Source organism: Peromyscus maniculatus, chromosome X (genome assembly GCF_049852395.1).
Source record: "Peromyscus maniculatus bairdii isolate BWxNUB_F1_BW_parent chromosome X, HU_Pman_BW_mat_3.1, whole genome shotgun sequence".
NCBI lineage: Eukaryota > Metazoa > Chordata > Mammalia > Rodentia > Cricetidae > Peromyscus > Peromyscus maniculatus.
This window is the reverse complement of record NC_134875.1, coordinates 135,254,179-135,274,544: the sequence shown is the minus strand read 5'-3', so window position 1 is coordinate 135,274,544 and position 20,366 is coordinate 135,254,179. Positions and strand designations below refer to the sequence as shown.

General features: G+C 41.1%; 2 pseudogenes; one reads left to right on the top strand and one right to left on the bottom strand.

Moving 5' to 3' along the window:
- Positions 1–7,150: 7,150 nt before the first annotated feature.
- On the top strand, positions 7,151–8,341 carry LOC102914094 (histone-binding protein RBBP4 pseudogene; annotated as a pseudogene).
- Positions 8,342–11,330: 2,989 nt separating this feature from the next.
- The window catches only part of LOC143271082 (large ribosomal subunit protein uL29 pseudogene), a 31,961-nt pseudogene continuing 22,925 nt past the window's right edge, over positions 11,331–20,366 (bottom strand).

Here is a 20,366-nt window from a genome sequence, read left to right as displayed (position 1 = left end):
ATGGTTCTTCATGTTAAAATATTGCTGGAGTCTTTGAATGATACTTTATGATTATGTTCAGCAGCATTTTGGTTTCTTTGTTGTGGGTACATAAAATACTGGTATGTCTCACAGTCAATAATATCCTAGATTCAGAGGCTGAAGAGAAGATGGTCCAGCAGTTAAAACACTGGAATCTCTTCAAAAGGACCTGGGTTCAATTTCCAGACCTATGTGGCAGCTCACAACCATCTGTATGTAACTCCAGTTCCAGGGGGATCTGACGCCCTCTCTGGCCTCTGCAGGCAATAGCAACACACATGGTGCACAGATATACATGCAGACAAAACACATAAACATTAAAAACATAAACACATAAAATAAAATTTTAAAATAATAATATTCTAAAATTGACGTCATCCTTTGAAGTCATTGTTATTTGGGTCCATATTATGTGTTAAGTGACCATAGGTATTCTATGTTACTCCCAGTCTAGTCTCAGGTCCTTATTCTGGACTTTCAGGCCCTACCAAATCTCTCATTGGTTGCTTAGACTTCTCTACCTATCAGCTTGGCCTTGCATCAAACAGATGATACATTCTACTGCTTCCAGGCCTAAGCCCTTGTTTCTTCTGGTTGGAAATCTCTTCCCTAGAAATTCTCATGGCTTGAGCCAGCACCATGGCTCCCTGGGTAAAAGTGCTTGCCATCAAACCTGACAGCCTGAGTTCGGTTCCCGAGACTCACGTGATGGAAGGAGAGAACCATTCCCAGACCAAGCTGCCCTGTGACTTCTACATGTAAGCCATGCACATGCGCACATACGTATGCACATGCACAAATAGATAAGTAAATATATGTAACTATTTTTAATATAAAAAGCAACTCATCATGATTTTCTCTCTTACTTGCTTCAGTTCCCTGCTTAAATGGCCTTAAATTTCACCTTATCTAAATAGTATCTTGTCCCTGCTTTATTTTTCTTTATAATACCATCACCACATGATGTATTAAATAACACTCCATGGAGATATTAAATATTATACATGCATATAAATTCACATAATTAATCTAACTCCATGAATATGAATTGCTCTTTCATCTAGTCTTGATATCTACCTTGGCCTTTTGTATAGTTAAATATTTCTGGAATGTAAAACTGAATTTTTATCATAAGTGAAGACCTCTGTATTTTCATGTCTGTGGCTGCTTTGTTTTACCTTTTCTTGTGAATTGCTTACTCACACCCTTTGCCTAGTTTTCTTGTAAATCCTTTTTGTCGTTGTTTTGTTTTGTTGAAACAGGATTTCTCTGCATAACCTGGCTGTAATGGAACTCACTATGTAGACCAGGCTGGCTTTGAACTCACAGAGATTTCTGTGAGTTTGAGGCCAGCCGGGACTACACAGTGAGTCCAAATACATTAACCACTGAGTTATCTCTCCAGCCCTCTTGTGGATTCTCATTTTTTTTTTTTTTTAGGTTTTTCGAGACAGGGTTTCTCTGTGTAGCTTTGCACCTTTCCTGGAACTCACTTGGTAGCCCAGGCTGGCCTCGAACTCACAAAGATCCGCCTGCCTCTGCCTCCCGAGTGCTGGGATTAAAGGCGTGCGCCACCACCGCCCGGCCTGGATTCTCATTTTTGAGAACATTATTTTACCTATTGTAGAAGTATAGAGCAAGGGCAAAGGACGTGAGATAAAAGAAAGAGAGAGAGAGAGAGAGAGGGGAGAGAGAGAGAGAGAGAGAGAGAGAGAGAGAGAGAGAGAGAGAGAGAGGAAGAAGGAGGGGTGGAAGGGGGAGAGAAGAAGAGGAAGAGGGGAGGAGGGAAGGAGGGGAAGAGAGGGTGATAGAAAGAGGGAGGGCGGATGGAGAGAGAGAGGGAAGGAGAGAAAGAGGAGGAAAGGGAGGGAGGGAGGGAGGGAGAGAAGAAGGGAGGGTGAAAGGGGAAAGAGAGAGAGAGAGAGACCTTGGTTTCAGGAAATGAAAATAAGACAAGAGCAGCTTGAGATTTGTGCCAAGAAAGAGGAGAGTGGTATAAGACAAGGATGAGAGGCACAAGCAGGGCCTTGATCATCTGGAGCCTCAGAGAACATCATGTTACACTTGACTCTTACTGCAGTTGCATTGAGAATTATTTGTGGGTTTTAAAGCAATGACATGGTATGATTTATGGTTTTCATACAATAATTACAATCTAATAATAATAGCAACAAACATAGCTAATGGTATGCCAAGTACTGTTTTATAAGTCATTTACTATGTTATTTAACTTTATAACACACTGATGATATAAGTACTAATATTATTGTGTTATTCTAACTCTTCATGGGAGGACTAAAGCACGAAAATACTTAAATGTCTGATGATGTAGTTCAGTGGTATTATTTAACATCCATACAGTAGACTGGTTTAGTCCCTCACCATGTAAACTTTCTTTACGAATGAAATACCTTGAATTTGCTTATGTTTATTCTCTAGATTCTATGCTTCTTCCCATTCAGAATACATCTAATTTCAGTAATGAGGTGTTTGATTTCTATTTTTTCCATGCCCTTGTTTTCTCACCAGCAGCCAGAAAGTCTTCTATAAGCTAAAGAAAAAGAAAATAGCAAATCCACACACAAAACAACCTGTAAGTCTGGGAGCTGAGCTCTGCCCAGCCCATTTGGACCATATCAAATTTCTCTAAGCTCAGGACTAGCCAGTCTATGGGCTCGTTTATGATGACCAAGAGTCAACTCAGCAGCTCCTGTTTCCCTCACCTTACCCCCCATCCCCCAACTCACCCCCCACCCCCCACCTCCCCACCCACCTCCACCCCAGCACAGTCTTACTAGTAACCAGGGAACTAGAAATTGGGCTTATCTGGCCTGCAGAAAACAGTAGTGAGCCTGGAGTTATGTGAAAGATAGAAAACGGAGGGACTGAAGACTTCCTTTTAGCACACATTTATCTGACTCCAGATAGCTTGCATGCATGCAATTCCAATAGCCTATTCCCTTCTCTGGATGAAAAGAGAAAACAAATGCATGGCTATGGCGCTGCCACAGAGATGGCATCCAGCCCCAAGCTGCCATTTCCTCAGTTTTTGCCACATATTGCCACCAGATAGTCTGTTTCTAGTTTCCATCTCCAAGAGCTCTGACTTTAGCTTTACAAGCTCATTTGGCTTACATTCTTGATCCTCTGCCTACCAGAATTGCATATTCTCTAGTAATCCTTCTGCATGCAGGTACAACCACCTACCTTAACTTTACATCTGAATAATATACTAGGGGGGGGTAGGGCAGGTGGGGGGAGGGTAGGGGGGGACAGGGACCACGTAGCTCAGTTTGTGTGGTGCTTGCCTAGCATGCAAGGAGTCCTGGATCCCCCAAACACTGCATAAAACAGGCACACAGAAGTTCATGGTTATTCTTGCAGACTTTGAGACCACCTGGACTACATGAGATCCTGCCTCCTAAAAAATGCAAACACTGGGGTCCTCAAGTCTGTGTCTAGTGTTGGAGGCTGGCCCTGTGAAATCTAGATTTACCCTGGGCCTGAGCAGAAGAAGAAGCACAATGAAATATTTTCTGCAATTTTACTCACCAAACTGTAGAATCCAGCTTCTTGTGCTTGTTCTCAGCACTTCTTCCAGGTTTGAAAGCTTGGGTAGGCTAGTAGAGGTTTTTAGATTGCACCCAAAATGACAGATAAAACCTTAACCACCATTTTATCTGTTTAAACCCTCAAAGAACAAGGCAAACAAAATTATATTACCTCAACAGAGAGAAATTTGGTATGTGAAGCAAAAATGATGTGTTCATTATCCAATTTAACAATCCTGCTTTTAAGAATCAAACCCCAAAATGCATTAGCTGAAGTACACAATGACAAATGAGCAAGGTGTGCTCATTTGAGCAAGGTGTGCTCAATGACAAATGTAAAGGTCTGCGCTAGCACAGGCCGCAGGGGAAAATGTCACTATTAAAGAGCTGGTTGAAGAAATTATGATGGAAACATAAATCCATGTTTGGAGAACAAAGCAGATTTTTAAAACTTTTTTACATTTAAAGAATGATTTATTCATGGGCGTGGAAGCCTGTGCCATGGAAACTGTGTGGAGGTCAGAGGATAATCTACAGGAGTCAGTCCTTTCCTTCCACCAGGTGGGTTCCAAGGTTTAAACTCAGGTTGCTGGGTTTGGCAGTCAGTGCTCTACCCACTGAACCATCTTGCTGGCCCAGAGAGAAATCTTTATATGGTGGTTAGGAGTAAAATATCTCTGGATGTTGTTAAATGTCCCTTGGGGGATGGAATCCTCTCCAGTTGAGAACCATCAGTCTAGGACAATACTCATAAATGAATTTTTTAAATAAGTAAAACGATGTGGGAATCTTTCCAACTTGAAACATTGCTCAAGGTTTAATTACCACAGTGGATGAGGCAAATGTGTGTTATGTACCTCCTGGCACAACACAGTAGGGAGCCTACAGCACCTCCTATTAGATATCAATGCCAAAAGTAAGAAGAAAATGGAAACGAAATCCATTCAATTGTCTAGCACCAATAACTTACGGTTTATGGCGAATATAGAAAATAGGACAAGCTCACTAAAGCAATCAGCCAAATCCCAAATATGGAATTTTTACAGTACACTTATCTGATTTATTCAATGATAAATTGCATTTGAAAGGAATGAGGTAAATAATGGTAAAGTTACAGAATTTTAAAGAAACTTAACAACCAAATATAATATTTTGCTTGGATACTATTTTGAAAAAAAAAATCAGCTTTTATATGTGGCTAGATCTATTTGGGGAGCCCCTGGCAGGGAGACCAGGGCTTGTCCCAGGTGCATGAAATGGTGTTTTGGAACACATTCTCTGGGCCAGGGATTCCTTGCTCAGCCTTGACATAGGGGGGAGGGGATTGATCCCGGCTCAACTTAGTATGCAAGACTTTGTTGACTCCCCAAGGGAGGCCTTACCCTCTCTGAGGAGTGGATGGGGGGGTGGAATGGGGGAGGTGGGGTGGGCAGGAGAAGGGAAGGGAGGGGGAACTGGGATTGGTATGTAAAATGAAAAAAAAAACTTTTTAAAAAATAAATTTAAAAAAAATCAACTTTTAAATCACTTCCTAAATTGATGTGGTGGCTCATACCCATAATTCAGCATTCAAGAGGCTGAGACAGGAGGACTATGAGGTTGAGGCCAGCTTGGGTTACATAGTGAGTTTAGGATCAGTCTATCTCAAAAATGAAAACAACAAAAGCCCACTTCTTGAGACAATCAAGAGACTTTCAGTATAAATTGCTACTTCATTACATTAAAGGGTTACTGTGAGTAAATTATGACAATGGTAATATGATAACATAAACAATATTTTCTTGTTAGAGATGCATACTTACACTGAATAAAATAATATATCTAGGCTTTGAGTTTTTAATCACAATAAAAATTAGTATGTGAGAGATACATGAAGCAAGAGTAGCAGAATTTCAAAAACTGTTGTAGCTGACTAATGTAGGTTTGTTTATTCTATTAATTTCTCTATTTTATATATTAAATTTTCCATTACAAAATGATTTTTAAAGACAAAACAAGGGAAACTTCTGCTCCCCAGAAATGGATTGCATGTGCTTTTAAGCCCTCTTCCTCCGAGTAGAACTGTAAACACTGAACATTGTATATAACAAAAACATAAGAAAACGTGGAAAGGTGAGCAAAATCCGGCAAGTTGGTTCTGGACCACAGAAACCCCAACTGAAACATCAACAAGTGCCCTCACAGCTTCCTCCCTGCTCACGAGTCCTAGGCTGGGTTGTGAAGAAGCTGGTAGACTGCAAACATCAGTGAGCATAGATGGAAGAAAAGCCTCTGCTCTCTAGGTAAAGAACCAGGGAGTGGAACAACTTTCCCTGACATTCATTTTAGACAAGCTGACTTTCTACTCCATGCAAACAGTGCAGGAAAAAAAATGTCCCACCACCTAAGCCAACAAAAGTCAAGTGGTAATGAAAAAAGAGGCCATGAATTTGGAGGAGATTGGGGAGGAGTATGTGGGAGGGTTCGAAGGGAGGAAAGGGAAAGGAAAAAATGTAATTTTATTATAATCTCAAAAATTAAAAAAATTACAAGTGGAAAATACAGACTCTCACTTCTGCCTGGCTGAAACAAAGAGCCCAAACCCTCTATCATAATGGTATCAGGGAAGGCAAGTTGGGAGTGATAGTCATAATTCCCCTGATAGGATGCCAGTGGAGACTATGTAAACCTGACATTCATGACTACATGGAGATGACAGGATCCCTCTTCTTCTCACCACTATAGTTGTTAGTTAAAAGCACACTCCACATCACCATTAATTATCATGGTGTTGATGGAGGTCATGAGGGACCCAGCAAGGGACTTCTGCCTCTCTCACCTAGGATTGTATTGGCCAAGATACAGGAAAAAAACTTAAATTCTCTCACTTGCCAAGTACTAAAGATGAGACCCTTCCCCCAAGTGTCAATGGAAGCTGAACAAGGAACTGTACTGGGGAGTTTTTGTTAATTTGACACTAAGCTACGCATATATAAGAAAAGAGACTCCATCAGATTAACTGTGAGAAATTTGTCTTGGTTGTTAGTTGATGTGGGAGGGCCCAGCTCGCTGTGCCATCCCTGGCACCCCAGGGCTGTATAAGAAAGGTACTGAGTAAGCCTTGGGGAGGAAGCCAATAAACTGCATTCCTCCATGATCTCTGCTTCAGTTTTTGCCTCTGCTTGAGTTCCTATCTCCAGGTTATTGGGTTGGCTTCCTTAGATGATGGACTGTAACCTGTAAGCCAACTATATACCCTTTCATCTCTAAGTTGCTTTTAGTCTGTTTTATCAGAGCGACAGAGCAGTAACTAATACAGGAACCACTCAGTATTTTGTTCTACACTTAGTAGTAGCAAAATGACATCCCCTTTCTGCTGCCAGACCAATAAAAAGATGAAAAGAGATACACTTCAAAAACACAATGAGTGGTCCGTAGCCTCCCTGTCCCTCCTGCAACGCCAGGCCCTGGGATCCCTCAGCCCCTTCCAGCTTGCCTGCTGCCATGGCTGACAAGCCTTTGACCTGGTGGAAGAACATGTGATCAATGAGGAATACAAAATATGGAAGAGAAATCCCCTTTTTCTTTATGATTTGGTGATGACCCATGTCCTGGAGTGGTCCAGTTTAACTGCCCAGTGGCTTCCGGATGTAATCAGGTCTGAAGGGAAAGATTGCAGCACTGATCGGCTTTGTCCTGGGAACACACACATCGGATGAACAAAACCTCCTGGTGATAGCCAGTGTCCAGATCCCTAAGGATGATGCTCAGTTTCATGCATCACACTACGATACTGAAAAAGGAGAATTTGGATGTTTTGGCTCTGTCAGTGGGGAAATTGAAATAGAAAACAAGATGAACCATGAAAGAGAAGTAAACAGGGCTCTGTACACTCCCCAGAATACTTGCATCATTGTAACAAAGACTCCATCCAGTGATGTGCTTGTTTTTGACTACAAGAAGAACCCAGACCCTTCTGGAGAGTGAAACCCAGATTTTCATCTCTGTGGACATCAGAAGGAAAGTTATGGTCTGTCTTGAAATCCAAAGCTCAGCGGGCACTTACTTAGTGCTTCTGATGACCATACATACCATCTGCCTATGGGACATCAGTGCAGTTCCAAAAGAAGGAAAAGTGGTGGATGCAAAGACCATCTTTTCAGGCCGTACAGCAGTAGCAGAGGATGTTTCCCGTCATCTGCCCCATGAGTCTCTGTTTGGGTCAGTTGCTGATGATCAGAAACTTATGATTTGGGATACTCATTCAAACAATACTTCCAAGCCAAGCCACTGGGTCGATGCTCACACTGCTGAAGTGAACTGCCTGTCTTTCAGTCCTCATAGTGAGTTCATTCTTGCCACAGGATCAGCTGACAAGACTGTTTTGTGCCTTGTGGGATCCGAGAAATCTGAGACTCAAGTTATATTCCTTTGAATCACATAAGGATGAAATATTCCAAGTTCAGTTTCACCTCCCAATGAGACTATTTTGGCTTCTAGTGGTACTGATTGTAGGCTGCATGTCTGGGATTTAAGTAAAACTGGAGAACAGTCCCCAGAAGATGCAGAAGATGGCCCACCAGAGTTGTTGTTTATTCATGGTGGTCACACTGCCAAGATCTCTGATTTCTCCTGGAATCCCAACGAACCTTGGGTGATTTGTGCTGTATCAGAAGACAATATCATGCAAGCGTGGCAGGTGGCAGAGAGCATTTATAATGATGAAGACCCTGAAGGAAGCGTGGCTCCAGAAGGACAAGGATCCTAGACATGTCTGCACTTGTGCTTTAGCCTCCTCTTGTTGTCCTCGGAACCCTGAGATGGACTGAACACTGGGTTAAGTCACAGACTTGGTTCAGCCAAAAGGTGTCACCAGCGAAGCCATTATCCCAAATCGTGGGTGTTTTCTAAATCCTAACTGAGGGACTTAATTCAACAAAACCACAGACTTATATTTAAATTTTTCTTCAGGAATTTTCTAGTAACAAACCAGGTCTAAAGCAGCTTCAGAAATGGGGTATATTATGTGTGACTATTTTTCTTCTTATGCTATATCCCCAAGTTTTTCAGATTCTCAAGTAAGGCCAGAGTGGATAAGGAATAGAGCCAAGTGAGATAGGTGTCTGAGCCATGAGTATAACTATTGCAAGATGTCATTTTGACTCAGGAATTAGGGGAGAGTCAAGTCATAGATACCTACTGTAAGGTCCTCACGCCTGGCTTTCCAGGATGCACATTTTCCTGTGTAAAACCAGACTCCTTTTTTTTTTTTAGTTAAGACTACACGTGCCTTCTTCCCCTTACATTTTTTATCATTAGTGTATTTCTTGAGCTGTTTCCATATTATTTTTTTTCCTTTCTGTGAAATGGTTTTTGTTTTGTGTGGTTTCTGTTTTGTTGTTAAAGTTGTAAAGTGTATGTTTTTAACTGACAGTCATACCACTGATGAACTGTCAGGTTGAGAAAGAGTGAATTGCTAGTTTGTCTTTGTTTTTAAAATTAAATTAATCCTTGATAACAGATGCTTTTTAGGGGTTAGTCCTGGACCACTATAGTTTGATGCCCTCTCCATTTTGGTTGACCTGTCTCAGTATCAGGCCTTTTATTCTCCATGACTGTATAAGTGCTTATAATGGAATACATTGCTTTTCTATGAAAAAGATACAACGAGTAAATAAAACCTAGTTTTTAAAAAATGTTCAAGTACCTCACAGAAAGGCAAGGGAAAAAATGCAGAGAAACAAAACACACAGCCAACAAGAATGAATAAATACAATTGGTGAGATTTAAGCCTTGACATGCCAACTGGAAAGGACCAAAATATCCTTTAACTGGTGAATGATTAAACAAAAAGACTGGTACATTTATGCCATGGAATACCAGTTACCAATAAAAGCACAAAACTATATGAAAAAAAATTTGGACGGACCTCAAGGGCATCTTAGGGAAGGGATTTGAAAAGTCAATAATTTTAGCAGGGTTTCCAAAGTCTCCAATTTCTTTGAAGCTTTATTTTTATTGATATATATTAATTTTACATACAAATGAAATGCAATATAATATTTTATCAGATATATAGAGTGTGCGCTGAGCAAATACAGCTCAGAAGTAGAGGACTTGCTTAGCATTTGAAAGGCCCTGGAGTCAACGCTCAGCACTGTAAAAGAAATTCAGCCTCCTTTTATGTGTCATCCCCAAACTCTGGTAACCACTGTTCTTTATTTACGTCAACATTTCTTAGTTCCCACATAAGGGCATGTGATACATGTTTTTCTGTTCCACTTAGTATAATGATGGCCAGTTCCATTCAATTTGCTACAAATAATGGGATTTCACCTTCCTTTAAGTCTGCAGATATATTTATCTCTGTTTTCTCTCAGCCTCTAGATTGGGCATGAATTCTGAACTTATGACTTCAAATGGAGAAAAGACCACCATTCTGGAGGTATCATCTGCACACAGAGAAAAATCCTTGAGTTGTCAAGACTTAACTCTCCCTAGAATGTGATGAAAATTTAAGTCCCTTTTTCTTTTACTATTTACATACAACGAAAGTGCATAATTTTATTTGTTTGCTTTTTAATTACATCTGTTTATTTGTTTGCTGTGGATGTATACACATACCATGGTACACAAATGTGTGTCGTTCAGAGCACAATTTTTGCAAATCCCTTCTTTCATTTCATGTGAGTCTCAGGAATCAGTCAGGTCATCAGGCTTTGCAGCAGGTAACTTTACCTGATAAGCCATCTGGCTGCTCCCACATCTTTGTTTGTTATAGGCAATGTGCTCCCAGACATTTCATCTTGTTATTCATGGCATGCTCAAATATTTATTTGGAATACATAAAAGCTATGTATCAGACCGAATATTGAAGCATTATATAAGTTATTTCACTGAAAGTGTTTAATGCCACCTGGTTCCTTGTAAATGTGCATCACTAACATTGGGATCACTTAAATTGAACAGTGGTTAACCTAATTAAAACTTAGCAATATTCTCATATTTCCTTAAGACCACAAAACCCAGTATTAGCAGAAGCCATTAATACTAATCTTACTTTTACTAGCACAGATGGCCTTGATTTATAATAGTTTGACTTTCTGATGGTGCAAAAGCAATATTTATTCAATAGCAGTACTGCATATTTTGACTTTTGATATTTTGCAGGCTAGCTATATATACTGTGATACTCTCTTCCAATGCCCAGTCACTCTTGCAGTCATTAGGGGAAACCCCAAAGACTCAACACTGTATGGTGTTGCTAACCTGTGATATGCAGTAGTTATTTGGATTCAAGGATTTTGTTTGTTTTTGTTTTGTTTCATTTTGGGGTGGGGGTGGGGTTTCCTCTTGTACCTTAGGCTAGCCTGAAAATTACTATGTAGCCTAGGCTGGTCTCAAACTTATGATGTTCCTGCCTTGGCCTCCTGATTGCTAGGACTGCAGCATGTACCATCACTAAACCCGGCTTATTTAATGTATTTTACTTACAAGATTTTCACTTAAAATGAGTTTATTCATATATAACTTCAGTGTGAGTCAAGGAATGTTCTTATAGGACTAGTAAGTAGTTTTAGAAGATATCTCATGTTTTATTTTTCCTTTTATTGGAAATAGATTCTTTTTTCGCATAATATATTCTGATTATGGTTTCTCCTCCCTCTATTCCTCCCAGTTCCTTCCAACCCATCCTCCTATCTGGATCCACTTCCTCGTTAGAAAAGAAAAGTCTTCTAAAAGATAATAATGAAATATAATAGGATAAAACAAAAACTATTACATTAAAGTTGGACTAGATAAACAGAAGGAAAAGAGCCTCAAGAGAAGGCACAAGGATCAGTTTGCATACTCAGGAGTTCCATAAAAACACTTAACTGGAAGCCATGATATATACACAGAGGACCTAGTACTGACCCATGCAGGCCCTGTGCATGCTGCTCTAGTCTCTGTGAGTTCATATGAGCTTTGCTCATGTTGATTTAGAGAGCCTTGTTCTCCTGGTGTCCTCCATCCCCTCTGGTTCTCATACTATTTCCACCTCCTCTTCCACTGGGCTCCCTGAGCTCAGAGGGGAGGGCTTTGATAGAGACATCCCATTTAGGGCTGAGTATTCCAAGTCTCATTTTCTGCTTCATGTCTGCCTGTGGGTCTCTGTCTTTATTCTCATCTGCTGCAGGAGGAAGCGTCTCTGATGATGGCTGATCTGTGAATAAAGCACATTATCGTTAGGAGTCATTTTATCACTATTTTTTTAGATCAGTATTCTTTGTTTTTCCCTGGGTCTCTGGGCTATCCATTCTCAGGTTTTTAGTCACCCAAGCACTATCAGGTGTGTGTGTTTCATTTTGGGAAGTGGACCTTAAGTCAGATGGGACATTGGTTGGTTTCTCCCACAAGCTTTGTGCCTCCATTGCACTAGCACATCTGCAGGCAGGACACCATTGTAGACAGAGGGTTTGTGGCTGGCTTGGAGTTTGCATTTCTCTCTTGAGATCATGCAGAGTACATTCCTGTACCACAGATGCTGGAAAATAGGGGTGAAGGCTCCATGTAGGGACCACCTTGACATCTCCATGTTCAATGAGTTGTGTGGGTGTCGTCTTCAGCAGTGGGGCCTTGCTGTCGGTTTGTGGAGAGCAATCTATAGTGTTGGCAACAGCCTGGGTTGTTTGGGGGTTCCCATGGGACAGCCTGGGTTTCATTTGGGGGAGAAGAGATGGCCTGGTATATCTCTGTCTCCCCCATTATTTGGCAGTTTGCTTTAGATCATATTCATATATGTATATATTTTAGGGAGTTTCTACTGTATTAGGTTTTCATACTATCCCTCAAATGCCCCCTTAACTTTATCTGTCTCTCTCCCCCATAGTCCCTTCCTCAACCCCACTAGATCCTCCTGTTCAGCCCCCCAATCCATCCATAACTATTCTATTTTCCTTTCCTAAGGAGATCTTTGTACCTGTGCTAACAATGATCTGTTCAGACAGTCCTTTCCTGTGCAAATGAGGTCAAGGTTATTACCCCCCCCCCCCCCCCGGTTTTTTGAGACCGGGTTTCTCTGTGTAACAGCCCTAGCTGTCCTGGAACTCACTATGTAGACCAGGCTGACCTTGAACCCACAGAGATCTGTCTGTCTCTGCCTCTGCCTACTGAATGCTGGGATTAAAGGCCCAGCTTTATTGCCAACTATTTTTTTCAGCCAGTCTTGTACTTTATTGCTTTCCCACCAGGCCCCGACTGCACACTTGGGCAGTGGGTACAGCCTCTCCTGCTGCTGCTGCTTCTTGGTCTTCAGCTTCTCTTGGTGCTTGGTGAGCCAGTGGCGCATGGCTCTAGTCTTCTTGGGTTGCAGGTCCAGAGGCTTGTACTTCTTGCTCTTGTAGAATTTCCTGAGGTTTGCTTTTTGAGTCTGGTTAATGACGGTGAGGACACGGGCGATGGATTTGCGGACAACTGGTATCTTGGAGAGCTTGGACGCGGCACCGCCTGTCAGCTTGGCGACATGAAGCTGGGACAGCTCAACCTTCAGATCATCCAGTTGTTTTAGCAGCTCCTCTTTCTTCTTGCAGCGCAAGTTGAGCCTTAATCTTGGCCTTGGCTCCGCTGCTCACAGCCAAGGCCGCCTGGTCTGAGAGCTATCACCAACTTTTTATACTATCAGGTTCAGTGTTGTGTTCAGTTTTTGTGTTGTGGTTTTTTGATCCATTTGGACTTGAGTTTTATTCAGGGTAATAAGCATGCATCTATTTGGATTCTTGTACATGCAATCATCCAGTGTAACCAGACCATTTGGTGAAGAAGTAGCCTTTTTTTTTCAGTGTGGATTTCTGCCCTATTTATCAAAAAATCAGTGTCCATAGATGTGTGGATTTATGTCTATGTCTTCAATTTGATTCCATTGATCAATATGTCTGTTTTTATGCCAACACCATGTGGTTTTTATTACTATGCCTCTGTAGTACAAGGTGAAATCAGGGATGGTGAGACTTCCAGCTATTCTTTTATTATTCAGGATTGTTTTATCTATCTTGCGTTTTTTGTGTGTTTCCATATGAAGTTGAGTATTGTTCTTTCAAGGTCTGTGAATAATTGTGTTAAAATTTTGATGGAGATTGTATTGAATCTGTAGATTGCTTTTGTTATTATGATGGCCATTTTTATATGTTAATCCTACAGCATAGGAGATATTTCCATCTTCTGATATTTCCTTTAATTTTTTCAAGGACTTCAGTTTTTTGTTTGTTTGTTTGTTTGTTTGTTTGTTTTTTGTTTTTCGAGACAGGGTTTCTCTGTGCAGTTTTGGCACATTTCCTGGAACTCACTCTGTAGCCCAGGCTGGCCTCGAACTCACAGAGATCCGCCTGCCTCTGCCTCCCGAGTGCTGGGATTAAAGGCGTGAGCCACCACCGCCTGGCTGACTTCAGGTTTTTAATATACAGGTCTTCTCCTTGTTTGGTTAGTGTCTTAGTTAGAGTTTCTATTGCTGTGACGAAACATCATGACCAAAAAGCAAGTTGGGGAGGAAAGGGTTTATTGGGCTTACACTTCAGCATTGCTGTTCATCACTGAAGGAAGTCAGGATGGGAACTCAAACAGGGCAGGATTCCTGAGGCAGGAGCTGATGCAGAGGCCATGGAGGGTGCTGCTTATATTCTTATAGAATTCAGGACCAACAACCCAGGGATGGCACCACCCACTAAATGAGAAAATGCCTTACAGCTGGATCTCAAGCAGGCATTTCCTCAACTGAGGCTCCTTCCTTTGATGACTCCAACTTGTGTCAAGTTGACACACAAAACCACCAAGTACAGTTAGTGATGGCCCAGAATACTTACATCATTTGAGGCTATTGTGAAAGAAGTTGTTTCCCTGATTTCTTTCTCAGACCACTTGTCATTTGTATACAGAAGGGCTACCGACTTTCTGAGTTAATTTTGTATCCAGCTACTTTGCTGAAAGTGTTTATCAGCTGTAGGAGTTCCCCTTGGAATTTGTTGGGTCACTTATCATCTGCAAATAAAGATACTTTCACTTCCACTCTTCCAATGTGTATCCCCTTGATCTCCTTCCGTTGTCTTATTGCTCTGGCTAAGACTTTGAGTACTACATTGATTAGATATGGAGAGAGTGGACAATCTTGTCTTGTTCCTGATTTTAGTGGAATTGCTTTGAGTTTATCTCCATTTTAGATGAAGCTGGTTATGGACTTGCTGTATATTGTCTTTATTATGGTGAAGTATGTCTCTTGTATCCCTAACCTCTCCAGGACTATTATTATCATGAAGGGGTGTTGTGTTTTGCTACGGGCCTTTTCATCAAGGCTCACACAATGACAGTATCATGTCCCTGGTCCTCCTTATTATTGAAAATTTGGCTTCTAAAATGTTGCTTATGTGAATAATCAAAATAGAGGAAGACTTTCACACTGGTGGCTGGGGGGAGGGAATATGTCTGAGGCAGTGACTGAGGCATTTCTATCAGCCATTTTTCCATGCACACAGCATATGTGTTTCCTTCATGTTTCAAAAGTTCAATTTACAGAGTGTGCAATTCACTGTTATGACTACCCAGGAGAAAGTAAATGGGTAGCTAACTCGTGAATCCAATTGTTCTACAGCACAGGGCTTAAGAGGGAAGGAAGGAAGGAGTCGGGCTGGGCTATGAAGAAGGCTCCCTGGAAAACTAGTATTTGACATATGACCATACAAAAAGTTTATGTTTGTGAGGCAGACAAGCAAGGTATTCAGGGAAACTTATTTCAGGCAGAGAGGAATGCGCGTCAAATCTCAGAGCTACAAGAGACCTCAAAGAGTTAGTTCTAAGAAACTGCTAGTAGAGCAAAATTGGCAATGAAAAGGAAAAAAACAGAAAAGAAGCCTTAAGCTAAGTCCAGATTACAGCGGACCTTGCACACCATGGCAAGGGATTGAACAGCCATTCTTCAGGGAAACAATGGAAATACCTAGACGTGGAATTCACTCTAGACATACCTTTTGTCTTCAGGCATGGAGGAGGGAGAGACTACCCAGGTCATTTCTATAAAGACTAATAATGACTAGGCTCTACATAGCAATGTGGCCATTTACAAGGAGGACTGATTGTTACATAGATTGAGGGGCAGGGAGTATCCCGGATCCTGGATTTCTTTATTGGTCGTCAGCAGCTAGTAGTAAGGGAAGCAACATGGGCAGAGAATCAGGTCACAAGATTTGGTTTAGTATTATTAGCTGTTAGCATTGACCAGGAATGGGTTTATCTACTTTTCCTGAGGAAAGAGAGTGTCCACCAGACAAGAACTCTCTCACTCTAAGCCTCCAAACATTCTCAGACCAGAATATTCATAATTTCTTCTCACAACTTGACAATTTATGACCAAATTTCATCTCCATCTCATAAAACCAGTGTGGCAACAACCTGTTCAAGACCACCCCCGCTGCATCTTGGGCAAGAAGCAATATCCAAAAAGGGCATACCACATTCCCCCCACATATTAGATCAGAAAGATATGGATCAATAATTACCACACACTTTTAAGAGTAGAAACCTTAAACTGTGGCATGCTTATCTTCATAGCATTTTATATTTTATTGACTTTATTCCTATAATCCTTCATAGTAACTCCATTGGTAACATGCATGGTGCAGAACTATAAAACATTACTTTCTCACTAACCATGAAGAGCCATCATCTGCCACTCGTAAAATGGCCCTGCTGGAAAGATGAATTGGGGGCCTGGTTTTATGAAACCATGCCACAGGTGAGCTTAGGCATGATACTCTCCCTACCTCTAAAGAACTGGTGTTTAGCGGAGTGGATTGAGGAGCTGCTCTTTCTATAATCACAGAAGCCTCTGTGACGGCGACTTTTTAAAATGTGAGCATTGCACTGCTACAAGCTAATCTTGGGTGATGACTGAGTGGAAACGATGGTAGCAGATGAGAGTTCGCCAAACTCTGAGTTGACAAATATGGATTGGAAAGACATGTTCCTCTTGTCAGTACAAATTTGGGGAGTTCTAAACACACCAGAAAAATCTACCGCCAAGAAATGAGGCATGGGGGTAAATCTACTATACTGGAGGAATTTTAGGCAGAAGATTCTGGAACTATGTTCTGTTGGATGGAGATGTTGTTACTCCTAGTGGAGAATTAACAGCAGAAGGAAATCATATGATTTGCGTCTGTGAGAGCATGTTCTTTTTCATCAGGTAGAGAGGATGCGCAAATATTGATAAAAGTAGGGCACTTGTTTTTGTGTACTGGTAGAAGTGGCCGTCCAATCAATTTCCCTTCCAAAGGTCAAAAGGTAGTAGCACTAACAAATGGAGGGGAAGTTGTGGGAAGAGAGTCACAGTGACTCACCAGTGACTCCATTCTAAGAAATCAATGGAAGGAATCTATCTGAAGTGACGAGGTATTCAGAGAGTGCCAAGACAAGAGACAAACCCCGTCTTTATGGTTTGTGTGTCCCCATGCAAGCTCCGCTAAAAGGGCATGTTGGCCAAGGAGACCTTCAAAGCAAGAGAGAGAACTTGCAGGGCAGAGGGGGACAGGAAGCTTGAGGAACTCACAGAAACTTACTCTTCTCAGCCACCACCTACCCTGAAAGGAATATGAACATTTATCACAGAGAACCTTAAAATTTCCTTGATCCCAGGGAAGTTTCCCATGTCAGGGATGATGTCCTAAGGACAGAAGAGTTTTCCAAATGGCTAATGGAGGTGAGATAAGGACTGAGATGACGTCACGGTGAAGGCAAGAGGAAGTTTCTTGGGCCTTTTGGCTCAGACAATTAATAGAGGAATATGTAGAAGGAGGTCAGAGAACACATAAGGAACATTTGGGGATAGCTCAATCACAAGGTAATGGTAAACCATGAGAGAGGTCTCAAGAGAATCACTTGGAAGCCATTTTGCTAGTCATCACAAGGGTGCTCCACTCAATTAGGATGGAACCAGGAATGACAATAACCTCTCCAAAACCCCACTTAAAAACTGACGGCCCATTAAGTGAAATATGGACGATATTATTGCAACCAAATACACTTAAAAGCCAAACAAAATGTTTACCATTGGCAGGAGTGGTGGCGCACGCCTTTAATCCCAGCACTCAGGAGTCAGAGGCAGGTGAACTCTGTGAGTTCAAGGCGAGCTTGATCTACAAAGTGAGTCCCAGGCCAGCCAGGGCTACATAGTAAAACCCTGTCTCAAAACAAACAAACAACAAAAACAACAACAAAAACAAAGCACAAGAAAATGTTTGTTTTAATTGATTTCTAGAAATCATCTATAAAACAAAAATTTTGATAGCTGTGATGGTAATTTTGAAGTGTCAGCTTGACTAGATCATGAATTACCTAGAAACCCAGATGCTTTAAATTTTGAATGGACTAGGTGAGGAAAACCTAGTGTCAGTGTGAGCAAGCGATATCCATGCTTATGGCTGCACTATTCACAATCGTTAGGAAATGGAACTAGTCTAGATGTCTACCAACAGATGAATGGATGAGGAATATATGATTCATACACAATGGATTTTATTCAGTCATAGGGAAAAATGAAATCATTAAAGGAAAGGGAGTGGCACTAGAAATTATTACATTAAGGAAAATGGCAGACTCAGAAAGACAAATATCACATATTTTCTCTCATATGCAGACCTAGATTTTTAAACATATTAATAAATGGTAGGAATGGGTATATGCCATGAAAGTAGAAAGGGGACCATGAAATCAGAAAAAGAAGCCTCGAGGGGAAGGGAAGACTAGCAGAATACACATCACGAAAGCAGAAAAGAGGTTGTTGTGGGGAGGCAGGGCCCCCAGGAGAGTTGCAGAGGTGTGGTGGGAGTGAGGGAAGAGCAACAAACACAAAATACATATAAAAATAGCATCAGGAAACTCACTACTTGGCATGCTAAGTTTTGAAAATCCATATAAACTCACCTGTTATTTTGGAGACCAGTTTCTCTCCCCTTCAAGACCTAGTTCCTGAAGCATGTGATTAGAATAAAACGTGTCTGCCTGTTATTAACTCCACATATGAGACACTGCATCTAAGAAGGAAAGGAAGTTGTTTCCATTCTGGGGCAAGAATATGCAGATATATGTTGTTTGTTGTTTTCTACGGTCCCACGTTGGAATGCCAAAATGTTGTTAGTTGTTTTGCTTTTTTGCTCTTTGGTTCTTTCCTCTTTTGGGGGGCCTGCCACCCAGCTCCCAAATAAGTCACACATGGAGGCTTATTCATATTTATAAATACCTAGTCTTAGCTTGGCTTGTTTTTAGCCAGCTTTTCTTAACTTTAAATGATCCCATCTACCTTTTGCCTCTGGATTTTTTCCCTTTCACACTTCTGTAATCTTACTTTCACTCCTGCTCAGTGACTGGCTATGGCTGGATGGCTGGGTGGCTGGATGGCTGGGTGGCTGGCCCCTTACATCCTCCTCTCCTTTCTCTCTCGCTCTTTCTTCTTTTTTCTTCCAAATTTCTCTTTCTATTTATTCTCTCTGCCCGCCAGCCCTGCCTATCCTTTCTCCTGCCTCACCATTGGCTATTCATCTCTTTATTAGACCATCAGGTGTTTTAGACAGGCAGCTTCACATAGTTAAACAAATACAACATAAAAAAATGCAACACATCTTTGCATCATTTAATAAAAGTTCCAGAGTATAAACAAGTGTAACACACCTTAAAATAATATTCTACAACAGACATACAATCATTACACACTTACAAATTTCAAACTAAGGAAGCAGGAAGGCTACACAGGAGTTACAAGATGAATTTAAAAGGCACAAACATCTGGGTTTCTCCACTGAATTTCGGATTGAGATCTAATATATTAAACTTTTCTCCCAGTAGGCATTGTTTATGAGATGGGATACTTCTCTCTCTCTCTCTCTCTCTCTCTCTCTCTCTCTCTCTCGTGTGTGTGTGTGTGTGTGTGTGTGTGTGTGTGTGTGTGTACAAGTATATATACAAGTACCTGAAGTCCCACAAGGGGCTGTTCAAAAGCCCAAGAACCCATAGACTGGGTCTCTGAGGTGAATTCTGGAGTATGAACTCAACACACCTACATTAAGATTAAATTGTGTTTAAAGTGTTCATGACTTGAGAGCCCCCCAGGGTCTTTTGTTTTCTCTAAGGTAACAGTGTGTCCATCTTTATCATATAATGTATAAAAAGAAAACCTGCCACTACACCACTAATTCTTCTGGAGGAGTCAACATAGAACTTGGTTGAAGTATTCTCTGTTATTTCATTTCAATTTAAGTCATCAATTTGTCAATAAAATCCTCTGCACTAATGATAACCTATGGCCATTTATTGAGTGGAAAAATAGTTGGAAAAGCTCCCATCATTTCCACAGAGATAGCTATATGGATATCGATTGATGTGTATGTCTTACTTATCATTATTCTCTGACTAATCTTAGGAGATAACTACCTCATAACCACAGGAGAAATCAAATTATACTTATAAAATGACCTTTTGGTATAAATAATATGAACATCTGCTCTCCACATGCATGTGCACATATATGCATCCATACCATCTCATGCATGCACGTGTATACATAACAGAGAGAGAATCTCTTCGTTTCTTAGGTCTTCTGTGGGAAAAAAGTTCTAGACATGATGTCTTTAAACAACAGAAATTTATTCTCAGTTCTGGAGACTAGAAAAAGAAAGATGGTGGCAGAGCAGTGGTCCTCAACCTTCCTGATGCTGCGACCCTTTAATCCAGTTCCTCATGTTGTGGTGACCCCAACCATGAAATTATTTCCGTTGCTACTTCATAACTGTAATTTTG